Source organism: Lagenorhynchus albirostris, chromosome 17, assembly GCF_949774975.1.
Source record: "Lagenorhynchus albirostris chromosome 17, mLagAlb1.1, whole genome shotgun sequence".
In the NCBI taxonomy this organism is placed as follows: Eukaryota; Metazoa; Chordata; class Mammalia; order Artiodactyla; family Delphinidae; genus Lagenorhynchus; species Lagenorhynchus albirostris.
In genome coordinates this window covers 59,503,573-59,525,932 of record NC_083111.1, presented here as the reverse complement: position 1 = coordinate 59,525,932, position 22,360 = coordinate 59,503,573, and the positions used below count along the sequence as shown (strand labels likewise).

General features: G+C 36.8%; 1 protein-coding gene across 2 annotated transcripts in view; it reads left to right on the top strand.

Annotated features, from left to right (window-relative positions):
* TRPS1 (transcriptional repressor GATA binding 1) overlaps positions 1-22,360 on the top strand; it is a 253,774-nt gene that overhangs the window by 202,615 nt on the left and 28,799 nt on the right. The window lies entirely within an intron of this gene.

Below are 22,360 nucleotides of genomic sequence, written 5' to 3'. Positions count from 1 at the left end.
GTGATCTGTGACTACCTCTAATTGCCAGATTTTTCATTTTATTTTATAGCATTTAGAGAGAATTTTGCCAGGATTGCTTGTTCAGTCCTTATGTTTGTGAGACTATGAAACCTTCCTTAAAGTTCTCTGGCAAAACTATAAACCACTCTCCTATTGAAGGGCCTTGTAAATATTCCTGTAGCTACGTTTATTTGGCCATAATTTAATTTTTTGTTACCTAATTTGGTTTCAACTACAAAATAAACTCATTTATATCAGGCACTGTCTCTTACTCATATGTGTATGCTCAGGACTTAGAATATAATAGGTGATCAATGAATACCTGTTCGTTGCTTGAATGAATGCATCTTACAAAGGATTTCAGCCAAGTGCATGGGGAGTGGGAGAAGTGGTAGAGAGGTTAAGTGGTCCAAACTGCTTCTTAGACCTTTCTTTGAATAAAAGCACTTCTGAGGCTTGTAGAATGGGAATATCATGGTGTTGGTTGTGAGGTTTGTCTTGGTTACAAAGGCTTAACTCTTAAAAACAACTCGTTCCTAGATCGCATAACCGGCTCCTTTTATGATTCCTCCACCACGTAATGTCCCTACAATCTAGTAGCAAAATTCTGCTCTACAATAATGTTCTTGCCCTAGGAAATATAATTTCCAGTGCATGTATTATGTGAATGTAATATCAATATAAAGAGAAAAATATCTGTAATGTAGAAGTTTATAAACCATAGGGTTGTACAGAAAAAAAATAACCTGATTTTTGGTTTTAACTCCAGAGAAACTTGAAGTTAAGGTTCAAATAACAATTTTAATCAGATAGGATGAGCTTCTCACTGAACTTCCAACAAGATAATTATGCTTTATATCTGCTATGATGTGTGTGTGTGTGTGTGTGTGTGTGTGTCTGTGTGGTTTTACATACTGTATAAACTAAGATATTAATATTTAGAAAAGGAACTTTTTTTAAAATCTGCAGTCTGATCATAACTTTGAGCAGGTGTTTATATTTAGGGATTTGCAGTTCACTCACTTATCAATTATTTATTGAACTCCTACTATGTGTAGGTCACTCTTTGAGGCACTGAAGATATATATTAGGCACTGATGTAAACAAAAGAGAGAGAGGTCCCTTCCTGCTCAACACCTTTCTGATACTTTTAAAAATCCAATTATTAATGGGTAGCTAATGTCTGACAAGAGCTCACTAGTGTGTTATTGAACTACATATTACATATGTATTTCATACATAATTCCATATTACATATGTAACAGTTTTTAAAATATCTCTATATGATTGACCACATTTTTGCACAATTTTTACTTACTCTGCTGGTATACAGAAAAGGCATGGATATCCATTTATTATAACTCAATATGCTGACAAAATCCTAGCTTCAGAGACACGTGGATAATTTCAGTGGTCTGAATTTGATTCTGCTCTACATAAGGGAAATAATCGAAGTAGTGTATAGGGATTTCATAGTGTAACTCCATTAAAATCAGTGAGAACTCTGCACACCTAAACACCTGTTCACAATTCAAAAATTCAGGCAGGCAGGCAGTTCTACTTAAAAGATCACTAAATCAGCAGTCCAATAGTCTTTGGGGGTTATAGTTTTATCATCTCACTTGCTTTCTCATTTAACTTTGTCATTATACAAACCCATTATTAGGGGTAAGAAAATTACACAGTTCTTTCAGCCCAGTGTGATTCTGGGGTGTCGTTCCTGTTTGAAGTAAGACTCAAAAACTAGATAAATGGGGAGCTATCTTAGAAATATCAGCAGTTGGAACTTTGGGAAATATAGTGAATGCCAGCTCTCCTCAAATATGAATTGGTTAAAAAAGAAAAGGTAAATTTTAAAACTTCAAAGACTTGTAAACAAAATTCGTTTTTAAGCTATGAATCTTTAATGAGTAAGCACTTATTTTGCCAATGGCATTACAATGGATTGAAATCTGTTTGGAAAACCAATAGCAACAAATTAATTAATTACTTTCATTCACAGTGACTTTCAAGTTTCTTCAATTTTAGGTTTTCATGGGCTATATCTAACTCTTAGAGTGTCTTAAGTTCTTTTCCATTTTCAGAATCAGATATGCTGGTATTTTACCTTACATTGCTCCAAAGTTTTATTTTCTACCATGAAGAAAAAATGTCAAACAAGGTAAAATGTAAACAAGGCAAGAAATGGGTATTTAAGATTTTTTTTAGGATCTTAGCCTATTAACTATTTGTCTGTTTACTGTAAATTACAAGTTAATTTTATCTACTTTGGTTAACACCAATACTTGGCTTCATTTTTGAACAGTTAGCTTAAATTAATAATATGCATTGGAAAAGCACAAACGTGCATTAACATGCAATTAACAATTCCATTTTTTTAAAAAATTGGCCTTAGCAATTAATTTAATAGCTTTATCTTTTATTATGTTTTAAAAATAGAATTTAAACATAGTTTTGAAGGGATTTATTTTCTTTTTAATGGCAAATAGTTTTCAACTCCCCATAAATGATTTTAATTTAAAATAGAATTATAGATGTCTACCATAATCAAGCGATTCTCTACTCTTTCAAAAAAATCTTCTCTAAGTGCTAAATTCTATGTTCTTATATGCTTCCCTGGTGCTGGATGTCATACCAGGTGCTGCGTTAATCATTGCTCATTAAATAAGTCATTCCTCATGTTCTAAGTCTCATCTGATTGATTTTCTACAAGTGTATTGTTAAAATTTGAATTGAAGTTTGGCAACATTATTTACTAGAATCATAGCCTATGAGAATGAAGGAAGTCATTATAATGTATCCAACCCTGTCTGTTTGCAGATGAGACCCACAGAAGTGCAGTGAATGACCAACAGCAACTGGATACTGGGTTTAGATTTTGCCCATTTGGTTCAGCTGGTCACTCAAATTGTTATTAGTGATATGATTAGATAGATTTATATATATTAAGAAGACTATACTATGGTGTGTCTTTTAAATTAACTGTTCATTTAAGAGAGATCTAGGTTCAAATATGCCATACACATTTACAAAACAAAGTTTTCTGAGCAACTCAATAGAGCTTCTATTTTTGGAACCCTGTAAACAGTCTAAGAGCACAGCCTCCTGTGAGCCATTCTGTGAGCTACCAGATCATATCCCTAGGGAGCCCCTCTTTGACTGCCCCCCTTTTATTTCCTCACATCCAGTCATTGAACACCAGGGTTGAAAAGAACTTAAAAGTCATGTGACTTCATGCAGTGCCAAAATTTCTCTTGGATTTAACCCCTCCTTTTGGTTGTCTCATTGTGACAGCTTAGTCATCAGAGCCTCGTGGACTTCCTAAAGGTACTGTCATTTTTACTACTCCAATTCATAGTCCATACTTCCCACAAATGTATGTGCATAACACACAAACAGAATTATATTACCCAGCTCAAAACCCCTTAATTGTTCAAAACCCCTTAATTGTCCTCCTTGCTTTAAGTAATCACCACCAACTCTTACTGTGCTATTCCATACCCTTCTCCCCCTGGGTAGCAACCCACTGCCCTTCTAGCTTTGACAGTCACTAAACTCTTGTCGGGCAACCTAGAACACTGGTCACCACTCCCATCCTTATAAATGTTGAATCTGAGCCAGACTCAATGGCGTTTTTGTTTTTGCTTTTTTTTAACCTTTAAAGTAAAGCTACCAATATTCTAATCAATCTAAATTAACCTAAATTGTTTACCTTTTAAAGTAATGCTACCATGCTTTATCTAATCAGTCTAAATGAACCACTTCCTCTTGTTTGCATCAATACTGTTTTGGGTGCACACTGTACTTTCTCTCTTCGTGGCTTTTTTAGGACAACAGTGTTTTAGCATTACTGTTCTCTCCATAGCTTTTGAATGTGTGTTTTCTCCCCCACTAGAATGAAAGCAAGAATTTTTGTCTAATTTTGTCTCTTGCTCTGTCCCCAGATCACAGGATAGCTTGTAGACTCTCAGTAAACACTTCTTAGATGAGCAAATAAGTTTGCTCATTACTAGATGCTGGATTGCACTGATTTGAATAGAACTTCTTGAAAAAATATATTTCCATGTACTTTATTAAGATTTTCCTAAGTCATTCTCTTAGCAAATTTCTTAACAAATTTAGATGCAAATGATCTAAAATGGTGAGAATTTCATTATATCTAAGAAAGAAGTGTGCCCATGCATGTTTCTTTGAATTTTCTTGGGGAATAAAATAGAGGAGCCATATATTTTCTTATTATTTCTTTATGATTTGCTTAAAGATATACTAAGAAATATTCCAGACAGTCTTCCCAAATTTACTGAGAAATATTCCAGACAATCTTCCAGTGTATAAATCTTAAGATGACCATTGCCAGAGTGAGTAGTTTGGACAAGATGTTAAATTCCCTTCATTTCTAAAATATTTTGAATTTATTTCTTAATCCCCCACTATTATTAATTTGAATACTGTAAAATACAGGGTATAAAACACATCTTTAAAGTTAACAATATCTTATAGGTTAATTAAATATTCAGCATACAATTCAAGTTCCAAATCAGAGTAAGAATTTAGGAATAAAAAGCAATATCAAATCTGAATCATCAAGAAATAAAGGGCTAAAAATTCCAAAATACCAGAGGGACACCCTGAGAAGTTAAAGTATATAATTCAAGGTCAGCTAAAATAAAATAGGATGTATGCAGACGTTCATCATAGGTTGTCTAATTTTTAATCTAGAAAAATTTGCAATTACTTATAAAAATACATTGTCCATGTATGATAAATGTGGAAGAAAGTATTTTCCTCTTTCAAAAAGAAGCCATGTGGCATAGAAAAAAACAATTCCAGCTTTGGAGGAAAAAGAAAAGACCCAGATTTGAAGCTTATTAGATGTATTATCTAGTCTCTCAGATCTGTTTCAAAGTCTGGAAAATGAGTTTAGTTTCACCTGTTTAAGTTTGTTAATAAATGCTCTAGTGTTCAGCCAGGATTCCCCAAACTATCTTAATTGTGTGAGCCCAGTGGAGCCCTAAGAATTTTATCAGACCTTCTCCCTTCACAACTTCACTTGTACTTAATTATAGAGGTTGAGCATCTATGCAAGGTTTGAAAAAATGGTTTCACTGATATAAAAAAGCTTGAAAACCCCAGAAATAATGTATATAAGCCAGAAATTAGCATGTGCTCATAAATTATAGCTTCCATTATTTGGTAATACATGCTAAATCTATTAAACATTAAAACCGTGGACCTCCTATTAGTAAATCATAACATCTCAGGTCACTGGACAAAATGTCTCACAGAGGAGCACATCTCATGTGGAATTAAGCCCTAATTCAGGCATTGCTACGACCTGAGGTTTTATAGTCGCTTAAATTTCTTTTGCCTTTGTTGCAATTGTTGCCATTAAATTAGGTTAGCGTAAAACTGGGCAGTGAGAACAACTATAAAGACTATTATGTGCTTTAAAGTGCAAGAAAAGTAATGTGAAAATACCAACAGACCTTTGGCATCATTCAAAGCTGGGAATGAATTCTCAAGACCTTTAAAAACACAAAAGAACTTGGAGCAAATGATGGTGTTTAATTTGATCAAGATACTATAAATGTTCTTTAAAAAAAAATTCATACACTATCTTGAAGCCAAAAGCTTAGAGACCTCACTTACAACTCTACTAACTAATCTAATAATGGATTATTATGAAAAGTTTGGGAAATGGGAATACGTTTATAAAGTATACAAAGTTTAAGGTGAAATGTTTGTGTTACAAAAGATTTACATTTCATGCATATAACAATTTTCAGAAAGAAGGATCTTCTAATGTTCTTATATTCTGTTATGTAGAATTCTTTTCTTTGAAAATATTCTATATTTCAAGATAATTCTGTGAATTTCATGAAAATGACACAATAAAATTGAACTCAGCAAGCTTCCACCTCACAGAGTTAATTAATGAGGAGTGTTACAAGATTTACAAATAATCCAATCCGTCAAAGCGCAGTTATAATAATATCACTGTTGACTACATCAGATTGAGATTAATCAAGCATCAGTGTCTTGGGCTCTGGGAAAAATATTAAGTAATAGAGTGTTCTATCACTGCAGTAGTGTGAATGCTGATGAAAGAACTGGTGGTTAGAATCCTCTTGTGGAATTAAATATGTCAAAACAGCTTATACACAGTGGAGCTTACTTTGCATAAAAGCCAAAAAACTTGAAAAACTTAAAAGACAAACAATCATAGCATGGAAGTACAGTAGTACAAGCGGAATAATTTAAAACATTACTAGAAAACTATTTAAATGTTTTTAGGTCAGCCAATTTGAATGGCTGTATCCAGGGTGATATACAAAATATTGAATAGACAGCATGACAGTCACCGATCAGTCCAACAGACACGCTGTGTGGTACATCACCATCCAGAGTAAGTGCAAAATTGTAGAGGGTGGGGAGGGTTAAGAGAAAGTAAGTAGACCCCAATATCCAAAGATTCCAGGGGACCATCCTAGAACTCCTGATCTGGGATGAAGCCCAGGCATTTATTTACTTGTGAATAGTAACCAAGGTGATACTAATAGATAGGAGTTTGGGAATGACCAGATTAGACACCCTATTTCAGCTTAACTCAGTTTGAAGGACCAAGTAAATAAATTCCCTTGCAAGTAAAGATTTCTCTTATTCACAGTCTTCAAGTGAATTAACTTGGGTCGGGCCAAATGTAAACACCACAATAAAAATGATCTCAGTGCAAACAGCAGTTCATAGGTATTATGTAGTCAAATTCATCCGAATCAATTCCCTGTTTATAGTTTGGGTACTCTAGAAATTGGCAGTCTTTTATAGTTGACACTGCAATAGGTACGTGGCTCCGTGCAGGTGTTTTGAAAACCAGGCTCATTTTAATGTCTCTAGTAGTTACTGTTGATAGAGTTGATGTGGCTTTCCCAGGATGCCAAGCCCACAATGGGTTTCACATTTTGAACTGACTTTCAACTTTATCTAAGACACGTGATGAATTGTCTGAAGGCAGGTGTGGGACAGGTTCACTGAGATATCCACATGTGCACGCACACTCATACACACACACACACACACACACGCACACACACACTGACATACCTATTAGCAAAATTGAGAAACGGATCGGAAATCATGGGGGGACTCTTTATGTGGTTGATTTTGTTTTTGTATTTTGCCAGTTAACACTGAACCGATGTGACTACATACAACCTGAGGTTTAGGAATTGGGGGTGAAGGACATGTAAAATTCTGTGATGGCTAATACTCTTTTCCAAATACCCACTGAGCTTTTCTGGTTTTGTTTGTTTTGTTTTCCATTAGCCTAGGTTTGTTAAGAATCTATTTCCGTACTGATATATCATTATTAATGGTGATGCAACATTTTATATGTCAGGCTCTTGAAATGATTTAGGTGGAAGAGACATTAGTTTCCTCAGTTTCAACTAAAATGATAAATTCTTACTTTACATCTGTGCTCAAGGAAATGCCACTAATATCGTCTCATTTATTTAAATACTTGTCAGGTGACTGCCTGATTTTACGGGCTTCTGAGCCTTCTCCAAGCATGCCAAGGCCAAGGTCCTTGGAAGTTTCTTTGTACTTAAGTCTATGGCATCAAACACAGCTCTCCCACCCTCCCGCCCCATACAAAAAAAGCAGTTTGAATGTTATCACATCAAAGGAAAAATGCCATTGTCTGTGAACTGTCTTAAGTCTGTCAGAATAAATCAATTATGGGACAGAATTCATCTGAGGTACCATTTCTTCCAAACAAGAGGACCCTCTCCCCCCATTTCCTCTCAGAAATGTAAATATATAATATATAATATATATATTTTGTGTGTTTGGTGAAAAGATACCAGTAAAGTGATAACATCTGGCTGGAGCGAAACGCTGCCAGCTAAGGAATGGTTTCCTCTCTGCGGGTCTGACCAGAGTCTGATGTTGTACAGATGTGCACCCAGGCCTGACTGTAAAAGTTATAAACATTGTCATAACATTGTTCGACTTCTCTAGTATTTCCTGTCTTCTGCTTAGCACTTTATTACTAAGTCTGGCTCCCAGCCAAGTGAAATGCAGGGAGTTAAGGCCTCTGGCTTGAAATTTAAAACAAGTCCAGAATTCATTGGGTTTAATTTGATACGCGAACTCTGATAACTCACACTTGTTAAAATAAAGCCGCTTAGCATTCAAGTTAGAGTTACACAGCTTTGAGAGAACACGGGAGAAGAGGGGGGGAAACACATTTTTCAAAACTTTAATATTGGCTTTAGCTCTTGGTTTTAGAGGTGAGGGTGGGGGAGGGAGGAGGGTGCTGAGCGGGGAACAGCTGATTCAGAAGCTGGACAGCTTACAGCAAACTTGTGTTCATTTCCTGTATTAGATGCAGTTCCCCGGGCACAGAATGGGCCTTTCTTTCAACACTTCTGAGCACGTTCTTTCTCTTGGCTCGTTTTCAGATTAGGAAGGCCGTATGAGGCTCGTTGCCTATACATCATAACAAAATGGTGAGGTGAAAACAAACGAACGCTACACCACCCGGCTGTTTTTCTGCAAAGGGTATCTTATGCCAGGATAGAACAGAACATCATTGAGGAACCAGCATGAAGACATGTTAACCCAATTTTTCCTGTAATGTATACATGATTGATTGGCAATTTTGGGACCACAGGCTGTGGTTAGGATTACATCAATCAGGAAGCAGTAACTCTGGAGGGACTTCCCTTAAACGATCTAGTGTTTATTGGCGAAAGTGGTTGCATTTTTTGCAGTCTGTTTCTTTCATGTGTTCATCAGTTCCATTCTTGTTTGACATGTGGTATCCATGCATGAGATAGGTCACTTTTTCTCCTTTTATCCCCATTAGTCACTTAAAATTAAAGATGACACACTTAGCACAACGTCTGGTACACAGAATGCACAAATTTTAAAAAAGAATGAATTTTGAATGAATGAGAAATGAATAGGGATACAGGAATACGTTTAAGTGTATTTGGCTTCTTTGCTCTTCAGAAGTGGTTCGGATCACTCTGTGAATTAACAGCGTGCCAAAGGTTTAAGTGGAGAGCATCACTGACCTGAAATAGAACACTGCATGTATAAATATATCAATTAACATCAATATGCAGTTTTTAACTTCCTTCCATAATTATATTACATCATGTAGTTCTAGTAAATAAAATTAAAAGTAAAAAAGAATAGGCTAGAGGAGGAATTTGCTGGACGCTGGTAGTCCTTGATGTTCAAACACACCACACTTTGGGGGGCAATAGGAAAAATTTCATCCGTAATGTGCCATCCGAGTTCTGATTGCTGTCTTTGTTGTTTTGCGGGTTTCCATCATGGTCTTGAACGTATATAACTTGCTGTGTTCCCAAAAGGATATGTTATGGATCTCTGAAATTTTTGTAAGGCGTGAATACCAAAAAACTGTCCCAAGGCTCTGCGGTTAATTTGTTTTTATTGAAGGGGAGGCAAGGATGAGGCACATGTGAGCACGACCACTTTTCCCTGCTCTGTTTTTTCATGTGTAATGGGTGTTCAGGGATGCATGGGTGACACATGAGTTACAGTTCATAACTCTGGAGCAGAAAAAAGTTCCTGACACAGATCTTCCAGGCTGTCAGATTCTAAACTTATAAAACGGAAAGGTAGGAAAGAGCAACATCTGTACTGTGACTTCAAGTTCAAGGTTAAAAGTTATTTTTAAGAGAGTCAGAGCATTAGCTAGTGATTTTGTGGATGCGGTCCTCACAAAATCATTGGCGCTTAATTGTATTATCTAATTTTTGGAAATGGAATGTAAGGCATTTGAAAGTTAAATAGCGTGAAGAATGAAAAGCATGTTCAAAGCATTTAAGATGGTCGGCTAGGCCTGTGCCATTCACAGCAAGCTACTGCGGACATAGAAGGATTCTGAATACCGATCATCTAATCACATCGGGTTTGGAATTCAGTTTCTGGCTCTACATCACGATCAGAACAGATGTTTCCCAGGCTGCATAGGTGGGTGCAAGAAATGGATTTCAGAAATAACTCACTAAATTTATAATCAGATTTTTGTAAGAAAACGTTGGACTCCTGTGTCTCAGAATTCTCCATTACACACAGACTAGTGGCTCTGAACTAGATGTGCTTGTGGATAGAGTTCATCACATTCCCATAGACTCTTTTTTTCACACAAGAAATCGCCTCACTTTTTTCATTGTATGTGTGTATGTCTGTGTCTGTGTGTGTGTGTATTTTTTTTTAAATCACATATTGGCATCTCCGCGTGAAGATAACATGCATTTTAAAGTGTTATGTGTGAAGTTCAAAGTATTTCCTGTTATTTGGGATTGCTGCTTTGACCATTATTTTTCTCCCAACAGTCTGATGGGAACCCGGCATTAATTATGTATGCCTTTATTGGAATGATCAAGTGAAACAGCTAGTTGGTGTTTACCAACTTCGAATATTAAGTAGGCAGATAAGAGAAGCTCACCTTAAAATTATGCTCTTCATCTCTGGTAGCTTGTTACAAAAGGAGTATCTAGCAAAGACCAGAAATCATGAAATCTTGGTGTCAGGCCAACAGACCTCGAGTTGGCTGCTGGGTTGGTAAGAAAGCAGCGTTCTGCTGTCAGAATCAACATTACTCAGATAGTTGCAGAAGCTCTGAAGCCTTTGGATTTGTTTGCAATGAGAGATTTGCTGTGGGTTTTTAACAAGGCTGCTGTGTGTGTGCCATACTTAGTAAATATTGTCCTTCAGGGTATTTTGCAGTCATGCTGAATGGACTGTTAGTTTCCCCAAACTGCAAAGTGAAGAAAATCCATTTCCCTGATTTTGTTGCCACTGAGATTGCATCATAAGTTTTTCAGTATGAAAGCAAAATTAAATCTAGCAAAAATCTTTAGAGCGCTGGAAAAGTGATCAGGAAAAAAGAAAGATACCTGTGATTATATAAACAAATGGGCCTAGAGAGGATCTATAGAAGTATTTCATAGTTAAACTGTTCAAAGTAAAGTCACTGAAGCATTTTGATCTCTTTAGAATGGGGGAAATGAATAATATCGCTAAGTATTTTGACTAATGTAATCAGTTATCTTTTCCAATATTATAATATTGATATGTTGAACATACTTTTTTGAAGCTTACCAAAATTTATTTTATAAAAAATAATCAGAAATAATCATGGTAGAATGTATGTGATGAGGCTTCCAAAAACAAAAACAACTCAGCCTGTCACCAAATGTTTTCTTTCATATATAAACTTGCGGTTTTCCTCCAGCAGTTGAGTCAATATCGGCAATGATGTTGTACTCAAGGATTACATGATATTTTTTAAATTGATATTTAAAACTCACTTTCAAAGGGTAATCAAGTTCTTATTTCAGGAGATATCACAGTTATATCAAGGGCAAACTAACATCGGAGGTCCAAAACTTTCGTTATAATTGTTTAACAGTGAACAGGTCCAAAAAAATGAAGTTATCTAGCAGAACTAGTGTGCTTATATACTTTATGTTCTTTTAGAAAATGATCAACCTTCCTATAGAAAACACTTAAACTGTAGGACCTAAACTCTCAAAATTGTGATAAGTTGGGGATGAAGAGAAGTATTTAGAGACACCCATTTGAGCGTGGATTTTAGGAAACTTTCTCTAGCCTACATTTTCTACCAAAGGCCTTGCGCATGGAAGAATAACCGGAAAGAGGGTACTTTTCCATATGTTGTCCATTTGGCTGTCAGCGCTTGTTCTGACAAAAAAGGAACAGGGTCTTGAGTGACTGCTAGTCTGCCTTAAAGTATGGTAATGAGGCTAATTCGGAGAGATGAGAGCTGAACTAGATTTGTGAAGGCAATTATCCATCTAGCTTTTGTGCCATGCTTTATCTTTATCAGATCCCTTTTCTCTAATTTTGTCATTTCTCAAACATCACAAGAATAATGAAGGTGCCTAAAGCAATATGAGCAACGTGGTTGGTAGAAAAGAATAAAATGTACTAATGAAATTCTGTGAACCTCCTTTTTATTTGGACTCTTCCGAAATAAAGATTTGGAGCATGGCTAAGATGGTCCTTACTAGTATCATTGTTCTTTAGTTTACATAAATGAAAATTAATTGCACTTTATTTTCATGAGTCTATATATCTTCTTTGGTAAGTGAACAGTATTTTGCTTGGTTCTTTTATGTTAGTCATCATGGCAAGTTAGTAATTTAGTGTACTTGAAAGGAAAAGACATCAGAGGCTTGCAGAGCAAGCATAAAATGTATTCTCTTTTATGTGATTTAGAAAGTTGAGACATTTTAGTTTCTATTTTCAAAGGTTTAATACATTGTAACTTTAACAACAATTATGAAAGTAAACTAATGTACTCAGATCTCTACACAGCGATTTCATAGTAGATGACATTGAACATATGTTCCGTTTGTTCTAAGTATTTAATCACAAAAGTTAACAGTTAAAATACCTGTTTAAAAAAAAACTGCTGAATTATTTTGAATAGTGCTATTGACATTTCTTCTGAGATATATAAAACATGGCATTCTAAGAACAACACATTATTTCTAAAGTGTAAGTGTAATTTTAACCCCCTGTTCCCCCCATAAAAAAAGAAAGCTGGAATTATTAAAGATTACACTAAATGTTTAAAAGTTTACAAACTCATAGAAAAAGAGATCAGACTTATGTTTACCAGAGGCGAATGGTGGAGAGAGAGAATTGGAGGAAGGTGGTCAAAAGGTGCAAACTTCTAGTTATAAGATAAATAAGTACTAGGGATGTAATGTACAACATGACGGCCATAGTTAACACTGCTATATGGTATATAGGAAAGTTGTTTAGAGAGTTAATAAGAATTTTCATCACAAGGAGAATTTCTTTTTTTTCTTCTTTTTATTGAATCTATGAAATGATGGATGCTAGCTGAACCTTTTGTGGTAAGCATTTCACAGTATATGTAAACCAAACCACCATGCTGTATGCCTTAAACGTATACAGTGATGCATGTCAATTATTTCTCAATAAATTTGGGGAGCGGAGTTGGCTTGAGAAAAAAAAGGGTTGGCTTAATCCATTAAAACCCCAAACTGGGTTTGACTGGTAATTGTTTATGACCACATTACATCTGGGCATATTTTTAATTACTTTTAGCATATTTTATGATAATTTTCATTACTTCTGTCTTTCATACAAAAATTCATTAGCCTATGAGCTTCTTATGGACATAATGGAGGAATTCAGGGTTGTTTTGTTTTGTAGAATTAATGGGAAAAATCTAATACAGCAAGAACAACGTATAGGCAGATAATCTAAATTGCTAAATAATTTCCTACATATGAAATTCCATTACCTTCAAGTAATTCAACAGCAAATCAGGGAAACGCCATTTTATCTCATATTTCGATGATGACAAGGCTAAGATACTAGGGGGCAGGCATGGAGCAAAGGTGTAGTAAGTATACGTTTGGTAAAGAACCTGTAGCAGAACTTGGACTTGGACTTGGACTAGGTCATAGTGCAACTGAAGTTGAAGGACTTAGAAGTGACTCAAACTTGAATATGACCGAGAATCACTAGGGGACCTTGTTAAAAATACAGATTCCAGATTCATAGACCTTATAACTAGTGATTCTGATTCAGTGGGTCTTGAATGGGGCAAAAGACGCCACATTTTTTAACAAGTATACCTGGGTGATTTTGATGCCAGTGCTATGGTGGACCACACTTTGGGAAACACTATTCTAGATCAAGAGATTTACCATCCTGAATATCAGGGTTAATGATGGCTAAGTGATGAAAGCAGGGAGGGAAACTGAAGTTGAAGCACAGGAAGACATCAGAGGAAAGCAGAAAGGAGGCCTGAATCGGCAACCTCGGAAACCACACTCTACTGGGTCAAACTATATAAAAGGGCAACTGCATAAGGTTTGATCTATAATTCTGCATTGTCAGAATGAGATCTTGTAATCCCCATAACTGGTTCATGGTCATCATCTATACTAGTTCTAACAGGAATAAAGACACAGACTTACTAGAGAATGGACTTGAGGATATGGGGAGGGGGAAGGGTAAGCTGTGACAAAGCGAGAGAGAGGCATGGACATATATACACTGCCAAATGTGAGGTAGATAGCTAGTGGGAAGCAGCCGCATAGCACAGGGAGATCAGCTTGGTGCTTTGTGACCACCTAGAGGGGTGGGATAGGGAGGTTGGGAGGGAGGGAGACGCAAGAGGGAGGGGATATGGGGATATATGTATATGTATAGCTGATTCCCTTTGTTATAAAGCAGAAACTAACACACCATTGTAAAGCAATTATACTCCAATAAAGATGTAAAATAAATAAATAAAAATAAACTAGTTCTAGTATTGGGGATTCTAGAATAGCCGTGGATAGAGAGAGAATGCGGAGTAGGACTGAAATTGGGAGGATGCTGACATGATGGACTGAACAATGCAAGTGGTTAGAAACCACACCAGGAGCAGAGAACCAAGAATTTTAGAGGAGGAAAAACAAGGAAACTAAATTGATGCAAGATTCTTGCTCCTAACTGAAGCAGCCTTCTGCCTCAGGCCCAGGTCACTTTCCTGGTTGTTTTTGAAACAGGAACCAAACTCAATACCACTAGATGGGGTCCTGCAGGTGGAAGCAGGTAATTGGAAGCAGCTGGTGCAGGTGAAAAGCGTGAGATCAGGGGAAGCAGCCGTTTTTGTTTTTTTTTTCCTTTATTCTTTTTTTCTTTTTCTTTTGGTTTGCTAGGAAACAAAGTCAGAAAAGAGTCTTTTCTTATAGGGGAAACAATGAGTAATAAACATGTAATAGTAATGTATACGTGGCACATTGCTTTTTATGTAAATGGTGTTTCTAAAATAGCTTGAAAACACTTACCTGAGTGTTTTAAACATTCCCGCTCTACACATCCTTACATTTTTTTTTATGAACTCTATAAAGAAATACTTGACAAAGGTGAAGCAAAGGGCAGCTCACATAGCCACACCCAGCGTTACAGCATCCACATGTGTGCTAGCCCAATGGTCATTTTACAGCACTTTCATCCAAATTCAGAATTTTAAAGTAGTCAGTGTTTGAAAGGAAAAATTTTTTGCAACAAAGAATAGTATTTACTTAACGGGAAAACCATCATGATACATATACGCATCCTGTATCTATCCACCCTGTTATACATGAATCCATGAGTGAAACTCTGGTAAATGACCTGCTGCATTTTATATTAAAAGCCTTATGCACTGATATTTATAGGTACATTTCTTAAATCTGTAGTGGCAGTGTAGCAATAACGGATTCTTTTAGTGATTTTTCTCTGGTAACTCCATCTCTCTTTACACAATTTTAGCCTTTTGAAACAGCCATGTTTTGAAAGAAAGACTGTCTTTAAGTTAAATCAGTGACCTCCTTTTCTTAAGTTTAGAAATTGAATCATTTTATTCTTCTCAATTCTTTACTGAACAAAGTTTCGCTTAGTTCAGTTAAAAGTCATAGTTTCCTGCCTCCTAGAATTCACAATCTAATACATAAAAAAACACTTGATTTTTTCATCGGCTCTTTGTTTCCTTAAGTGAAGGAGGGATTTTGGTGCAATTTAATTCCAACATCTCTGGACCACCTTAAAGAGGTATATGATTTCAGGTGCATGATTAGAGTGGAGAAAGATTCAACAGGACTCACTGAAGGGAAGTTTGGGGGATGGTGGAGAAAAGGATAAGTAGAAAGAGAAAATAAAATGTTTATTTAGCTGATGAGGTCAGCTTCGAAAGCATAGGAGCAATAAAGCAAGTTACCCGGAGCTTCCTTAGAAGAAGTGCTGGAAGCCACATTTTAGCGGTGAAAGCTTCTTGAAGTCTGAACTCTTGGGCTGGGCTTTGAAGGTTACAGCAGGTTTCAGAGGTTGAGAGGAGGGGAATGTACGAGATCTGAGTGAGGGAACTTGGAGTAAGCTAGTTTACCTGGAGGGTTCAGGGAAGGGTGGGGGAAGTAATTGAGTAATCTAGGTTGTGAAGAGCATTAAGAATGTGGAACAAAGGATTTTGGAAATTATCCACTGAGTTGTGAAACGATGAAAATTATGAACAAGGAAGTGATAGAATTAAGATTGTCTTCAGATAATTAATCTCGAAATGGTACTCTTGGTGGATTGGAAAGCAGTGGAGCCACGCAAATAATGAGAAACAGGAGGAACCAGTTGTGGATAAAAAGATTTTCTTTAAACAGTTATTGGGTTTTGAGATGATAAAAAAGCATGATTTAATTGAATAATTGAGCACTGATGATTTGCATTTTTTAAAATGACCCCCCAAAAGTGTGCCCTCTGTCCTTTATTAACTCATAGTTTAGTGGAAGAAGTAGCCATGTTCACAGACAGCACTGAAGAAGTATAGTTTGAAGATGGTAGAACTACCAACAAAGTGAAATGAGAGGATACAGGAGAGACAGAGCAATCTTCTTGGAAGAGGAAGCAGAAGAAGTGTTCTGAGCTAGACATAAAAAGATGGATAGGAAGAACTTAAGTTGGATTCATTCTTCATTTGCTCATGCATTCAACAGAACTTTTGTTGAGCACCTGCTCTATTGCAAGTACTATGTTGGACACTGAACAGGGTGGTAAGAAAGCACAGTCTCCATCAGAGAAAATAAAGTCTGGCAAGTACAGAGTCTGAGTGAATGGCATGTGATCCCAAGTGGATGGAGCTAAGGGGTGAGGATGGAGGGAGTTTGTACAAGATAAGATGGTAAAGATCAGCTAGACCAAATGGGGATGGAAGGCGGGTATTCAGTTATGTTGTTCACTGAATGATGGAGAATTTTAAACGTTTGGGGCGGGGGGAGATCTGTATTTTAGATCTCTATTGTAGACATTGTAGACGTATATTTTAGAAAGGTAACAAAATATCCAAGTTAAAATATTTATTTACAGATAGATTAGGCATGGCCATACACTTTAGATGGTCATCCAAATGGTTGGATCTGTTAGTCACAGGAGGTACAAGCGTGCTGAGTTTGAGTATGAGGAAAGAACCAAAGTCTGAAACTGGCGTTATAATAATTATCATTAATTGAGTACTTACCATTATCTAAGCACTGAATTAACGCCTTTACTCTGTGAAACAACCTGTCAGTTACGTGCCATTATAATACCCTTTTTACAGATGAAGCAATGGATCAAAGTGAGTTTAAGCAACTCGCCCAAGGTCACACAGCTAACTAGGGTCAGAGACAGGATGTGTATCGAGGCTGGCAGGCTCCAGTACCTCCAGATTACAAAGACAGCTCAGACAGAAAAGGCCTAGGATAATTAATATCAAAGGACTTGAAAGTTATCATGGCAAAATTAAATGCTTATGGTAGCTAAGCAGGTTGTATAAATGCCAAGGCTCAGAGGTCCTATGGGGGAATGCAAGTACAGTTTCTAAAAGAGGCAGTCACAGCCACCTCCACTATGTCTTGTCATGAGAGAAAATGAACCTAGCAACATTGGGCTTTACGAGTGCCAATAAAACCTAGGGGAAAAATGGATTTATGTGAGATCCCCCAATTTTTAAATATTGATAGCTAATTGAAGTTTTCCTGTTATACTACCTTGTGTGATCTACCTGCCTCCACAAAACAAACAAACAAATAAAAAACACAACCTACTGCCCAGATTGAGTCATCTGTTCACCAGAAAGAGAACCCTGATTCACAACAAAACCCTTTGAAATTTTTACATACATTACATAGGTATTCGTGAAGCCCCCTATTTCTTCTCATGGACAGAGTTAAAGAGTTTTCAAATATAGAACTCACTACCGTTGTCCAATTTTAGGTGAAAATTCATACTAACTTTTCTCCCACATTTCTGCAAGCAAAAACAGAAAATCAGATGTATGTTTTTCCTTCAGAAAATCAATGGGTGAAAATGTTTGTTGCTGCCCACACTGTGTCATCTACTCAGAGAATTTGACTATTTATATAATACCAGTGAATCTAAATCTGACATTTGAAGTCGGTCCTCCAAGTTTCCAAATATCCACATGCCTTGCATCATGTAGACTCAGTAATGAACTTTGCTCCCGTTGTTTTTACTCAATTTTACCCAGAAAAGTTAAAATATTAGTGATCCTACAGGTCCATTCTTAGGCTTTGTGAACCATGGTAAGAAACTTGTGCATTTATGAAGAAGTTTAATAATAATAAAAAGCTATAAAGTTGTGTTAGTGCTTCAAAGGGAATAACATCAAAAACTTGTGGAGAAAAGCCACAGGCTACCATCAACCTCAAAACACATACACACTTGGTTGGGAGAACTATTTTGGTAGAATGAAGCCTGGTTCACCAAAACCAGGTTCACCAAAGAAGAGGGATAAATGAGGCCATTTTTCATTATTTTCCCAGTGGATTTTAAAATAGTTACCTCATAAAATAAATAGCTTAAGTTTCCACATTACTTTTGCTGTTAATCTGTGCCTCTGATGCAAATAAATGAGTGGAGATTTTTGTACTCCTGAAGGTTTATACAGAGGCAAATACATTAAAAAACAAGCATCCAAGGTAAGTGTAATTTCTTACTCAAAACAGCAGCTTACAGGATGCTCTGGTTGATAGAGGGAAGATGCTTTATTCAGATAAATCTATAAGTAGATTTATTTTTAGATGCATCGTTCAAGTAGATGCTATACTACCCGATCGCATCTTCACAGTGATATGTTTCTCTAACTTGGACTTGGTCTAAGTGGAAGACTTTAAAACTCAACTGGGCTGTCCAAGCAGAGAAATATACACTTGGAATGTGGGTTCCTATGGAAAGGTTGGACCCAAACTGCTTTTGATATGAACACCAGAAAGACAAGGAAGGTGTTAAAGACCAACTCTAAGCTTTCATAAAAATTAAAAACCCATCCGCTAAAATTAGAAATCGTTTACTGTCTTTGTTAAGAGGCAGCTGAATGAACCTAGCTATCTAGTTAATAAAGAGAAAGAGTCCACCTTGGCCAAGCTCTAATTACAGCCTCAGAACCTTTCAGTAAGTTTACAGCTTAAAACATCTGAGTGATTCTGCCTTTTGAAAGCCATGTGAAGTTAGAAAGGCTGCCTAATTAAAACAAATCTTGGATAAACCACTTCACGGAGATAGAAGTTTGATGGTTGGATATATCAAAAATTGTTACCAGATGTTGTGCTGAGGCCTTAACAGTTTAAAGATCATGAGGGTTTTTTTGTTGTTTTTTTTAACAAAGCAAAAATTTTCTAATTGAAGTTGTCAGCAGGAGTGAGACTAATATGCCTGTATTTGATTAAATAATAGTTTATTTAACATTCAGTGTGGCCCAGAATTGGCCAAGACAAAAGTCAGAAAACATTTTAGCCAGAAGACATAAAAAGAAAAACACAGCAAACTGACAGCGCTATGTAGGTAACGCTCGGGCACTGTGGTTTGATAATGTCAATTTTGAAACTCTTCTTGCCTGTTATCCTCATATGCCATACAAGTGTATTCTGCAGCAGTGCCTCAGAATCGATTCTTTAATGTAGTTTGTATTTTCCCAAAAAGAAAAAAAAGCTAGGGGACCAATACAAACTTATTATAAGACTTACGGCTAAAACCCTGGAAAGCAAACATCATGTCTTTTTCCATTATAAACATGTAAACATCTATATTTTTAGGTGTTACGTGTGTTATGTAGACTGCTGTTCTGACTCTCACTGGGCTGTGGGGATTTTCTCTGTATAAAATAAAAGAGTGTAAGACTCACGTGGTCTGTAACAACTTGCAGGCACCTTTTCCTGATTACATGATAGGAGCACGTAACTACTTCCTTCCTCTTTGGTGGACAGCTGTGCACGGCTCTCAGATGAAACCAAGCTTGTCCTCCTTTAGAAGAATATGGAGTCTTGCCTCATCCACACAGCCCTTCCTCTTGACTTTTGAGCCTCTTTCTCCCCTTTTATCTTCTTCTTCCCAGGTACACACCTTGCCTTGCGCCAATGAACAGTGAGGCAATACCTTGATATTTCCAGAATCAACATTTTAGACTTCTGCTTGACATAAAAATGTAAGAACTTGTCTGCAAAGAATACTGGGGAATGGATGCATCTTTTTAAAAAATGAATTTTCCACATAGCGGTCAATGTCTGAGCTCTCACTTGCTCTCCGTAATACACAGAGGTCTGGATTTTCAAAGTAAATTGCAGCTTACTCTGTGGCAATTATGAGAAGACAACTACACTAGAGGGTCATTAATCATTTAAACATTCAAATAAAACTCAGTGTTTCCTTTTAGATCTAAAGTGCAGCCCATAACACAATCGAAACAACATTAATGGGAGAAGGGAACGAAAAGACAGAAAACAGCTGTTGCTCCCTGGGCCAGGGTGCCGTGGGCTCTAATCAGAGGGTGAGACACTGTATACAGTCAGGGAGAGGACTCTGGTTGGTTCCCTTCATTTCCTACCGTCTTGAGCTCTCTCAGTTCAAAGGAAGTTAGGGTGGATGTTCTTACATGTCATAACACTGCATTTCTGGACATTCAGCAGAAGAGACCAACGGCTGGAAGGTTTAGTTTTCCAGCTGTTGCCGAGGAGTGTTTAAAAGTTGCTTGTTAGCTGCAAAGTGCTAATAATAATGTAAACAGGGTACAAAATGTCTCCCGTGGCTAATGAGCAAAAGCTCTGCTCTTTAAATATAACATTTTCGTTATGAAAATACATTTCAGTTTTACCAGCAGTTTACTTTAAAAACAAACTTGGTGAAGACCTGAAGGACATGACATAGTTAACCAAATGTGTCCTAGATGATAGCACGGAAAATAACTTACAGGCCAGTTGAAAAACTAATGACTCCATCATGTCTCTGGACTATTTGCCATTTTAACAAGTTCAGTTTCTGTCTGTTTGATACTCTTTAAAATGTTTTGACTTTGTGGTGTGATTTTTACTTTCACGTCCATTTCCCGTGTCCTAATTTTTCTTACCTTGTTAATGTCCCTGAAAATGGCAGCGGCAATTATGAGAAGACAACTACATTATGAGTTCATAATTATGAGATGATACCTTCTTTTTTTTTTACTTTTAAAAAAAAAAGAAAGTGAAAATTGTGAAAGAGAATAACAATTTGTTCCAGTCTGAAAAGAGTCCCAGGTAGAAGCAGGATAGAATATGGGTCTCCAGACTCCCAGCTTCCTGTGCTTGTCAGTATGCTGTGCCAGGGAATGGAAATCACAGCACTTACCATCCTGAAAGGCTCACTTCTTGCTCCCCCATGCCCCGTGGGTGATGAGTTCCATTCCTAGTTTATAGAAGCGATGACTGAAGCCAGTAAGGAACTCGTCATCTGCACTCCAGCTCAGGCACTTTGTTGACTGTCTGAGCTTAGCAAAAGGAACACATCTAATGCTATCGCCATAGGCAGTTAAGACCATTTGAATCCCTCCCCTCAACCAACAAAAGACGAACCTGGAAAGAGTGATGTGTATTTTACTGAGTACTCAACAAATATATGTTAAGAGAGCAAAATCAACATTAGTTCATCCTATTGCATATACTATGAATATGTCTTATGTTAGGTCAGATCGGTCACCAGTCGTATATCTGGATCATGTTTTAAGTACTGCCATAAGATGAGCTTGAAGTGTTTCTTTTATTGAGAAATAAAGTTTTCCTTAGAATCACCAGTGTATAATGCCTGGAACTTAGTAGTCTGAAAAATGACAAATGAACAAAACAAAGAAACAAGGAAGGAAGAGGATCAGAGAGGGAGAGAGAGGGAGAGGAAGCCAGGAATGGGGGAGAGAGAGGAAATGAGTCTCAGAGCTAATGAGGTTACTCCTGATCATCTAGGAAAAGAATGAACTATTCATGGATTACTAGAGCTGGAAGGGACCTTGGAGATCATTTGTTATTTGCACTCTCTGCCCTCCCTTTTATATAAATATATAAAGAGGGAAGGAGGGAACTAATTTATTGAACACCTTTTATGCGACTGGCCCAATGCAAGATGTTCTACATGCATTTTATTCATGACCCTTTGGAATGGTTGGCCACTTGCTTTTTTCTTTCTCTGAGTCAGAACCTAGTCAGAAGCTATCTAACAGCTTTATTAGATAGAGCCCTTATTGGGTCTTTGCTTATATGGCTTCCCTGATAGCCGGTGAGCAGCTTGGGACCATGGGTCATGTCTTTTACAGCTCTGTGTCCACAGTATCAGCATGGCGCTGGGCACAGGGCACATTTATACTCAGTGAATGGTATTAAGTATTAATTAATGAGTAAATGAATTACAGATACATATCACCCGATTATCGCATTTAGTGTGTGTCGTGGCCTTGGTGCTTATGCAGTTCTGTGCATGGAAGACTTCTTGTGCTAGATTTACG